Raw genomic sequence first — 10,519 nt, 5'->3', positions numbered from 1 at the left:
GACAGCCTTCAGAGCCAATGTTTGAAAAGTGTTCTAAATCAACTGCAGATGGGGAAACTGACCCTGCAAGTGGGACCAGTCACTGTCACTTAAATATGACTTCACTCCTCTAGCCAAGCCAGGTAGTATGTAAATGCTCACGTGACAACAGGATTTTTCTCTCTACTGTCCAGATGAAGAAGATCCTAATATTTTGAGGCCCACACATGCACTTCCATAGCAGTCCTTCTTTGGAATAAAATTATGCTGAAGAATTCCTTAATATGACTTAAAATTTTTTCAACTAATCCCCAGCAATGGAGTTGTTCTAACACCAGCCAGACTCTACTGGGAATGCTGATGTGGAGAGCTCTATTTAACAGGACCATCTGTGGCCGTAATTAGTTTGAACTTGTGAAATGGAGAGTTTGACAGGAGGTAGAATATTCATTCCTTATTTTGCATGGCTGAGAGCACAGAAATGTACCATGAAGGCATGAGCAGAGATCCAGGAATTTCTCACCAGCTAATAGCAACAGAAAGTGTTGGAAAATGATTTGGGGCTGGGAGATAATTTAATGATGCATCTGTCTGCTCTGACATTTCCAACATAAATTCTTTTTTAACTGGAGCCCAAATGAACATGTTTGTAACTCCCAAACTAGAGTCCTTCCTGGATACTATGGTGTTGGCCAATGGTCTTAGCTTCCTTGTGCACCTGGGTCCCAAAGCAGCAGGCAGCCACTTGCTGCCTCGAAGAAAACACTGATAGAAATATCTGCTTAGCACAGCTCCAGTTGTAATGGCTTGGGATCTGATGGATAGAGATGCTGTTTGTCATGGCATGAGGAGGGACCGAAGTCATGTTTCTGGTCACAGTATGCTCCCTTACTTTGGAAGGGGAGAGCCTGAGTCCATACAATACTACTCTTCTTCAGCTGTGTCCCAAATTAAAATAGTTTGTCCTTTCACTTGTGATATAATCAAAGTTCACTGGAAGCTCAGGACCCTCTCGCCTCCCTCTCCCACATCCTAGGATTACAGATGTGTGCCACTGACCTAGCTTATGAACCCTTTCCTCTCCTCTATGTTCCTTGCTAGGACCTTTTCTGATGCCTGGCACTGTCTTGATGTTTTAAGAGGATCAAGGATGGAGGGGCAGGGCTGTACAAGAAAGATTTGTCCCAGATCTGAAAGAATTCTTCCTGGGAATTCTTAGAACCCACTAGTCTATTCTTTAGTAAAAAGAAGACAAAATGTGAGTTTTACATTTGTCTTCAGGTTTACTTTCAAATATCAGACAGATTAATATACTGGCTACTTTAAATGTAGTATGTATCATTAATATAAAGCCCTGACTTAGAAAAGGCACACGTTTTTATAAAACTAATGACTTGGAGAGATGGCTCAGTAGTTAAGAGCACTGGTTGCTTTTCCAGTAGACCTGGGTTTGATTCCCAGTATACACATAGAGACTCACAACTGTCAAAAACTCGAATGCCAGAGGATCCAATGCCCTTCTCTGGATTCCTTGGGCACTGCACAGACATGGTGCATAGGCATAAATGTATGCAGAACATTCATTCACATAAAACAAAAGTAAGAAATTAAAAAAAAACTGATGGAGTCAAACCTGTTGTTTAAGATATTTATATACTAGAAAGAAATTTTATCTGCTTAGCTTTCCTCTCAACAGAAACTATGGCTTTGTACTTTCTTTACTTAGTCACTTACTTCATGAACAGGCAGGGGACAAAATGGATAGGCTTTTGTCCCTCTAGTAGCCCATTTTATAATGTACATGTTGGACAAAATGGTTATTTAGATGCTCTTTGAGGCAAAATTCTACAGTTTTCATGAGCATAGCAATTGAGTAAATATGCTGTAGGAATGAATATTATTTTTGCCTCTGTGATATATTAGAAAAATCTTTTCTTCTTAGTCCCTCTAATAAGCACCTTCATGTTGAAGGTGTGCACAGCTTAATGAAAAGACAGATGTTCCTATTTCTGGGAGTACTAGACTCTTCCCATTTGGAGGAGAACCATGCAAAGGCAGATATCATATAGGCTCTTCTATCTCTATTAACTTTCACTTCTTAAAAGTAACATTCCTTCTGAGGTATAATCCACGTGGTTCTTAGACTTTACAAATCATATTTACAAAGTAAACTATTTAATAGTGTCAAGTGTATTCACAGCCTGTGTAACCTTCACACGAATATGGCAATATTCCATCATCCCTGTAAAGAAACACTGTATCTATGACATCAACTCTCTCTCTGTCTCTCTCTCTCCTCTGTCTCTCTGTCTCTGTCTCTGTCTCTGTCTCTGTCTCTCTCTCTCTCTCTCTCTCTCACACACACACACACATACACACTCACAAAACAGGGTTTCTCTATGTAGCCTTGGATGTCTTGGACTTGCTTTGTAGGTCAGGCTGGCCTCGAACTCACAGATCCACCTCCTTCTGCCTCCCCGGGTGTTGGGATTACAGGCATGTGCCATCGTGCCCAGCTATGAGATCACTTCTCATCTCTTTTAACCTTGTCAACTTCTATGCAACTACTTATCTACTTTCTGAGTCAATGGTTTTGCCATTCTACACATGTCACATAAGTGAAATCATTTAGTAACTGGCTTACTTTACTTTATCTGATGCATTTAAGGTTTAGAGACATTGTAATATTTATCTGTATTTCATTGCATTTATCGCCAGGTAATAGTCTATTACATGAATATATTATAACTTTATTTATCCTTTTGTCCCACTGAGGGACATTGGAGTTGGCTCAGTTGTTGGCTGTCATAAATCATACTGCTGTGGATTTACATAGGCAGGCATATGTTTATTTCTCTGAGGTGAATCCCGAGGAATGAATTGTGGAGTCACATTATAACTCGTGTTTGACCTCTTAAGGGTGGTAAGTCTGTTTTCTAAAAAATAGCTTCCCATTTTAATTTCCAAGCAGCAGCATACACTAATTGGGTATTCTCAGTATACTGACAAGCACTTGTTATGGTCAGCGTTTTGGAGACAGCCACTCCAGTGACTCTGAAATGATCTGCACCTCCTGGACGGCTGATAGTGTGGAGGTTGCTTTCCGTTGGTTCTTGATCATTTGGATATATGTCCACTCCACAGTGACGTGTCTATCCATACTCTAGACTCGCTTTCAAATTAGGTTGCGTGTCTTTTGTGTCATCAACTTAGGAAAGGTGCTTTATGCTGTCTAGCTACAAGTCTATATCATGTCTACGGCTTTGCTGTCTTCTAGACGGCAGATTGTCTTCTCATGTCCTTGATGGTGTCCTTTGATACATGGATGATTTTGAAGAAGGCCAATTTGTCCCCCTTTTTCTTTTTGTTGCTTGTGCTTTTGACGTGCTATGCACAAAGACATAAACCTGTAACAAGCCACTGCTGAGTAAAACACTTAAAAAGTTAAACTACTCATTAAGAATCAGGTGTACCAAACTGATAAGTCAATCACAATGGAGAGCACTCTAGACAGGACAGCCAGTCTCTTGGGAACTGTTCAGATCCGCAGGCCATAGGACACTTTGTCCATTCCCTTTGTCTCATCATTAGTCCAGATTGCATGAAGACATTAAAGACGTAATTGTTAATTATTTGAAGAACAACTTATTTCCTAAGGACTGTAAATCAGCTGGAAAACACGCTGAGCCCGAGTTCACAAAGGAGAGACCCTGGGTGTTATTTGCTTGCGACTCATCCATATAGAGAGTCTTTTTAATAGTATCTAACACTTCTTGAATATTTTAAGAAACTCAATTAACTCTTGAACAGCTGTATCATCATTTGATCCTGCTCCCCTTGGCATCCCTTAGCTTTCTGTAAAACGATACCTATTAATTCAAATTGCGAGCTTTATATCTCGCAGTGCTTTGTATTTCCCAGATTGAATGCAGTACTTTGAATAAATGCAAAGTTAATTTCTAGCTTTTCAAGGTGGAAAGATTTTTCTGCTTGCTTGCAAAATTATGCTTTTATACCTTAAAGGCTGAAAATGAAAGTTCCTTTCCTATGAAAATATTATTTTTAAAAAACAGTGAAAAATAAAACTAAAGATTTTCTTCTCTTTCCACCCAAATGCAATATTTTCCTTTGTGCATTTTATTTATGCCTTACTTTCTACTTGTGTGTTTTTACTCATTAAAACCCTAATGAGTGTACTGCCTGCAAGCAGTATTTGAATGCCTTGTCTTGCCACCATCCCACTTCACTGAGGGAGCATCATCTGTGTAGGTTGGAGAGATTCAGACTCAGCTTTACTCTAAGCAGCAATGCCCTAGCCATAGAAATGAACTCAAAATGGGAGCCATATTCTGTGACCTCATTTTCCTTTGGAATTATAGGCACCCTCCACCCTCTGGCTGTTCACTTTTCCTGAATGTGCAGCTGTCCTACCCCTCATCATAGGGAAAGTAATGTCTGGGTCTTTCCCTAGGGCTACGAAGTTTGGCTGCTGGCTCTCATAGTCAACCCCACCCCCACCACTCCTCTCCACTCTCCAGCTAGCTCTGGTCCAGACACAGTAACCAAGGCAGTTCTTTCCTTGGAGCTTTTTACTTGCTCTCTCTTCCATCTAGAACACTCTGTGCTTGGAGCACTTACATTTGGCTCCTTAGCTTTCATGGCTCAGCTAAGTGGTATTTCAGCAAGACTTCAGAGATTATCCCAACCCGGCATACTGCTCCAGTCCCATTCCACCTCACCCAGATCACCACCCCACCTCTTTCCTTTACAGATTCAATATAGTACATGAAAATCCATGACATAAAAACTATATGTGTCTTGGTTTGCTTATTGTCCATTTCCCCTCTGCTGATACACAGGTAGTTCATGAAGCAGGAATTCTTTTTCTCTACCATAACCCAGTACCCACCATCACTTCTGGATTAGGTGGATCTCTAATGTTTAATAGATGAGTGACATGCTGTGCAGAAGCAGTGTTTGCTTTTGTACACATGTACTAATGTCCTCCCTTCTTTCTCTTCAGAGCTGAAGAGAAAAATTTGTGTTTGTGAATGTAGTGATAAGAGTGAGAAAAGAAGCAAAGAAGGAAAGCATCTAAAACATTGCTGGCAGCAGCAAGGCAGGACGCATCATTTCTTCGTAGAGAAACTGTGATGATATATGTAACCAGTAGACATACACCTACATAGTCAACATGATACGAAATAGCACCTTTCTTTTTTCATTAATTATTTCATTTCTTTACTTCACATCCCAATCTCCTCTCCTCCCAGTCTTTCCCTCTACTCTCCCCTCTCTTCTTCTCACTCTATGCCCCCTCCCTTTCATCTCAGAAAAGGGGAGACCTCCCACGGATATCGGGCACCTTTCTTTTCTTTTTCTTAAAATTAATGAATTAATTCATTTATTCACTTTACATCCCGGCCATAGCCCCCTCCCTCTTCTCCTCCAGTCCCATCCTCCCTCTCCCTTTCCCCATTCTCCATCCCCTACTCCTCAGAAAAGGGGAGTTCCTCCCAACTCACCCCAGCACATCAAGTGTCATCAGGATTGAGTACATCCTCTTCCACTGTGGTCTGGCAAGGCAGCCCTACCAGGGGGAAGTGTTCAAAAAGGAGCCATCAGAGTCTATGTCACAGACAGTCCCTACACCCTTAATACGGGGTGTACATGAAACCTGAGCTGCCCATCTGCTACATCCATGAAAGGGGCTTAGGTCCAGTCCACACATGGTTCTTGGTTTGTGCTTCAGTCCACAAGCCCTTCTGGGTCCTGATTAGTTGGCTCTGTTGATCTTCTTGTGGAGCTCCTGTCACCTCCAGGTCTTTCTATCCTTCCCCCCCCCCCCCAACTTTTCTACAAGACTCCTTACACTTGGCCCAATGCTTGGCTGTGAGTGTCAGCATCTGTTTCAATCCACTGCTGGATAGAGCCTCCCTCTCAGGGGACAGCCATGCTAGATTCTCCTTTGCAAGCATGGCAGAATGTCGTTAATAGTGCCAGGGATTGCCTCTCTCCCACAGGTAGTCTCAGGTTGGGCCAGGCAATTGGTTAGCCATTCTCTTGATCTCCGCTCCATCTTTGCCCCTGCACATCTTGCAGGCAAGGTAAATTTTGGGTCAAAGTTTGGATGGAGATAAGCTTTGAATGCAAAATGACTCTCACAGGCTCGTGTGTTTGAATACCTGGATCAAGGTTAGCTGTGCTGTTTTGGGTGATTGTGGGAACTTTTGAACATGGGGCAAATGGGAAAGATGTAAAAACATAAAAGACGAATTTGTGCGGTGTGGTCATATCTAGCGCTTTTCTTCGTGACCTGCCAAGATGTGAGCCAGCTGCTGCCCCAAGCTGACCAGCTACCTCAGCTGCCATGCCTTCCGGGAAATGATGTTTGTTTGTTTGTTTGTTTGTTTGTAGTATAACATGAGCAGATACAATATCATTCACACAGTACATTCTGTTCTGTGATCGCTTGCTACTTTTCTCTGCCTGTTTTTGCCAGTCTGGAGAAAATTGGAGTGTAAAGACAAAAACAAGGTATCTTGTCACTTGATTGTAAATTGAGTGGCACAAATCACAGATAGCCAGCTATGGCGGGTTTGAAAAGGATTTAAGTCCTGAGAGAATAAAGTAGATTCCTATTGCCTCTGAAAATTTTAGGTGAAGAGCCATTTTCTCCTAAGATCGGCTTTCATAGAAAGCAATTGTCACTTCTCTGCCAATTTCAACCTTACACCCTCACTCACCCAGGTCTGCTATAAAAGCCAACTTACGCATTAAAAATTAGACGTCTGGTCTAGTCCAGTAACGTGGAGAAAATAGCCGAGAATAAAATCCTTTATTTTGGACGACCTGAGTGTCCTTCATTCCCCCTGGGGACAGAGGTGCTTTCAGAACAAAACAATTACCTCCTCATCACTTCAGGGTGGTGTGCTGAGGCAGAACATGGGGGTTGGGGGGAGTTCCCATCACCCCTTAAGCTTTTCCTCTGCCCAGTTCACACTTTTCTCCAGGATGAGGGCAGAGTTGCAAGAGTGCTGCAGGCATCTAGTTCTTCCTTAATTTCATGTTGGGAAACAACCCGGCAACGGCAACAGCAAGGATCCCGTTGAGATTGAGGAATGGTGGGGCAGATTATACCTATAGATTTTGTTGCTCTGACTCTTCGTCTTTATCAAGGTGGCAGATGGGCATGGAGAATCAATTGAGCTAGGCATAGGCGAGAGATGCATGGGACAAGGACATGCTATGAAGGAAGGACACGTTAAGGGCTCAGACCACAGCACTTAATTATGTTCTCATTGTTGGGGTTTGATTTCTAAGTAAGCAAGTATAGTATAAGAGAAGACCGGAAAAAAGAGAGAGAGAGAGAGAGAGAGAGAGAGAGAGAGAGAGAGAGAGAGAGAAACAATGCCAATGATGCAAGACTCTCAGTCAACATCAGTCTTTAAAGTCACTTTTCTCCTCTCTATGATCAAACAGCTAAAAGGAAACTACTTCAGGTTTAAAAAAAAAAAAATTAGAAAGACACAAAGGGTGTTAGCACAGAAAAAAAAAAATTAGATGTCATTTCATTAGTACACAAAGTAATGTGTTTACTGAGGACATTTTCAAACACGCTTTTGGTTAGCTCCCCCATCTCCATGGCTCCTATCTCTGCTGTTCTGTTCTATCCTTACGGGATAAGACTAGGTGGATTTAGCTGTGGTCAAGAGGATTCGGTCCATCACAGCTGGGGAAGCACTGAGGTGGGAGCTGCTTGCTCACGTCTCCACATCAGGAAATGCCAGCACTCTGTCTGCCTTTCTCCACTTTCCCTTCTCTTCAGGCTTGCCTTCGATCCATTGGATGTAGTACCTCCGTTAGGCTGGTTCTTCCTTCTCCAGTTAATCCTATGTGAAAATGTCCTAACTGATACAGGCAAAGGTGTGACATACTAATACCCTAGGCATTTCATATTCCAATCAATTCACCATCAAAAGACTATGGACCAGCATCGTGGTTTCTTCTCTGTCTCCCTGTTATCTCTGTCTCTGTCTCTTTCCGTCTTCTGAGGTGGAGTCACTTGATACAGTTAAGACTGACCTGGAAGGTACGTTCTACCCTTCTCAGCCACCTCAGTTCTGGAGTTACAGGTACATGCCACCATGATGCCCCACAGGCGTGATTTTAAAGAAGCTATTATTAAAGTGAAAATATATTTTTTAATCTAAACTACTATGAGATACTGCAATGTAATTGTGACGCTGACATCTGTTGATTATGCAGCAGAAGCTCTTAAATGCTTTATTTGTATCGCTCGTTATTTTCTCCAACTCTTCTATGAAGTATTGTCCAAACTTTGGCTGCATTTTGTATTTGAGACAGTGAGTTATGGAGATGAAAAATTGAATCAAAGATGGCAACAGAGTCTTTAAGGATAAACTTCTACAGCTACAGAACTTAGAACACAGGAGACATTTTTAGATACAATGAAAAATATTATTAAATCCAAGAAGCTTATCACTGCTATATAAGAAAGTATATAGGCTATCTAGACAATAGGTAAACTCTTAAGGGGGGGTAGTTGAGGAAAATTAATCTTTCCTGAAAAAATTTAGGCACCTGATTTATATGTTGTCTTAATTGACTATATTTGAAAGGGAAGAAGGCCGCCAGGTGCCAAGGCCACTGGCCATAGCTCCCCGGGGCCGGCTTGCTTTGGTATCACAGGATGCCAGGGACTCTTGGGACCAGAGCTACAGCACCACCCACAGCCCCTCATACAAGTGGCTAGTTCGCCTCCTAGAGCCTCAGCCTTGATTCGGGACCGCTGCGGGCCTGTGTTGCACAGCGCCGGCTTCCTCACCCCTGCTAGACATGAAGGGTCACACAAAGGACACCTTGAGACCCCAAGATCTAATTAGCACCAAGAGCATCGAGCCAATTCTTCCTGATGCCTACATTCAATTGAGATGATGATGCAGAATTGACTTCATAGTTCTCACCTGGATGGAGAAAAAGAAGCAAGGAGAGCTTGTCCCTTGGTGAGATGAGCCGTGACTGAAGGAACGATGGCTTTGGAAGGTGGAATGCAGACTGAAGACAATGGTGCTTCCCTCAGTGAGCTCTGGGTGTGTGCACTGTCCACAGCAGTAAACTAAGAGCTACCAAAGTTCTCTGTCCTGGACCCAACCTGCCTTGAAGACACGGAGGAACACCAAACCTGATACTTCCTCATAAAACATCTTTCGCCTGCATGAGACAGATTCTCTAAGCATAGGGAAAGCAGTCTCCAGGGAGTTATGGAGCAAGACAATGGCACCACCCAGGCTCCAGGCTTGCCACCCACCCCCTGCATCTACCATGAAAAATTCAAGCGACTGCTGCTACCCCCGGTATACTCGATTGGTGTTGGTGGTCGGCCTGCCACTGAACATCTGTGTCATCGCCCAGATCTGCGCATCCCGCAGGGCCCTAACCCACTCAGCTGTATACACCCTGAACCTGGCACTGGCAGACCTGCTGTATGCCTGCTCACTGCCCCTCCTTATTTATAACAACGCCAGAGGGGACCACTGGCCCTTTGGAGATCTTGCCTGCCACCTTTTACGCTTCCTCTTCTATGCCAACCTACACGACAGCATCCTGTTCCTCACCTGCATTAGCTTCCAGCGTTACCTGGGCATCTGCCACCCCCGGAACCCTGGCACAAATGTGGAAGTTGCCGTGCTGCCTGGGTGGTGTATGGAGTCGTGTGGCTGGCTGTGACAGCCCAGTGCCTGCCTACGGCAGTTTTTGCCTCCACGGGCATCCAGCGCAACCGCACTGTCTGCTACGACCTACGCCCGCCCATCCTGTCTACTCGCTATCTGCCCTACGGCATGGCCCTCACAGTCATCGGCTTCTTACTGTCCTTCACAACATTACTGGCCTATTACTGTCTCATGGCCCGCCACCTGTGCCGCCAGGATGGACCAACAGAACCTGTAGCCCAAGAGCGGCGCAGCAAGGCAGCCCATATGGCTGTGGTCGTGGCGGCTATCTTTGTCATCAGCTTCCTGCCTTTCCACATCACCAAGACAGCCTACTTGGCTGTGCGCTCCACGCCAGGTGTGTCTTGCCCTGTACTGGAGACCTTCACTGCTGCCTACAAAGGCACTCGGCCTTTCGCCAGTGCCAACAGTGTATTGGACCCCATCCTCTTTTACTTCACACAGCAGAAGTTCCGGCGGCAGCCGCATGAGCTCCTACAGAAGCTCACCGCCAAGTGGCAGAGGCAGAGAGTCTGAGGTGCCAGGGCTGGTCCTGAGGCACTGGCTGCAATGTGTTTGCCATTGGGGCCCATGGTGCCTGAAGCTTCCCCCACCAACTCCAAACCATACAGAGAAGCAAAACTTGCCTCAACAGCTTGGATCTCCAGACGTCCTATGTCAACCACAAAACTAAGACACCTATGTTTCAGGGACTGATCTGGTCATGCTTGTTATCCCAGACTCAGAACGCTGTGAGGGAAGGATAACAAAACCAGCCTGGTCTGCATGGTTAAACCCTGTCTCAG

General features: G+C 44.1%; 1 pseudogene; it reads left to right on the top strand.

The window, feature by feature from the left end:
- Positions 1–9,263: 9,263 nt before the first annotated feature.
- On the top strand, positions 9,264–10,319 carry LOC127196182 (P2Y purinoceptor 6-like; annotated as a pseudogene).
- The last annotated feature ends 200 nt before the right edge of the window (positions 10,320–10,519 follow it).

This window comes from Acomys russatus, chromosome 12, assembly GCF_903995435.1.
Source record: "Acomys russatus chromosome 12, mAcoRus1.1, whole genome shotgun sequence".
NCBI lineage: Eukaryota > Metazoa > Chordata > Mammalia > Rodentia > Muridae > Acomys > Acomys russatus.
Note: the sequence above shows the minus strand (reverse complement) of the source record. Positions and strands in the feature narration are given on the sequence as shown.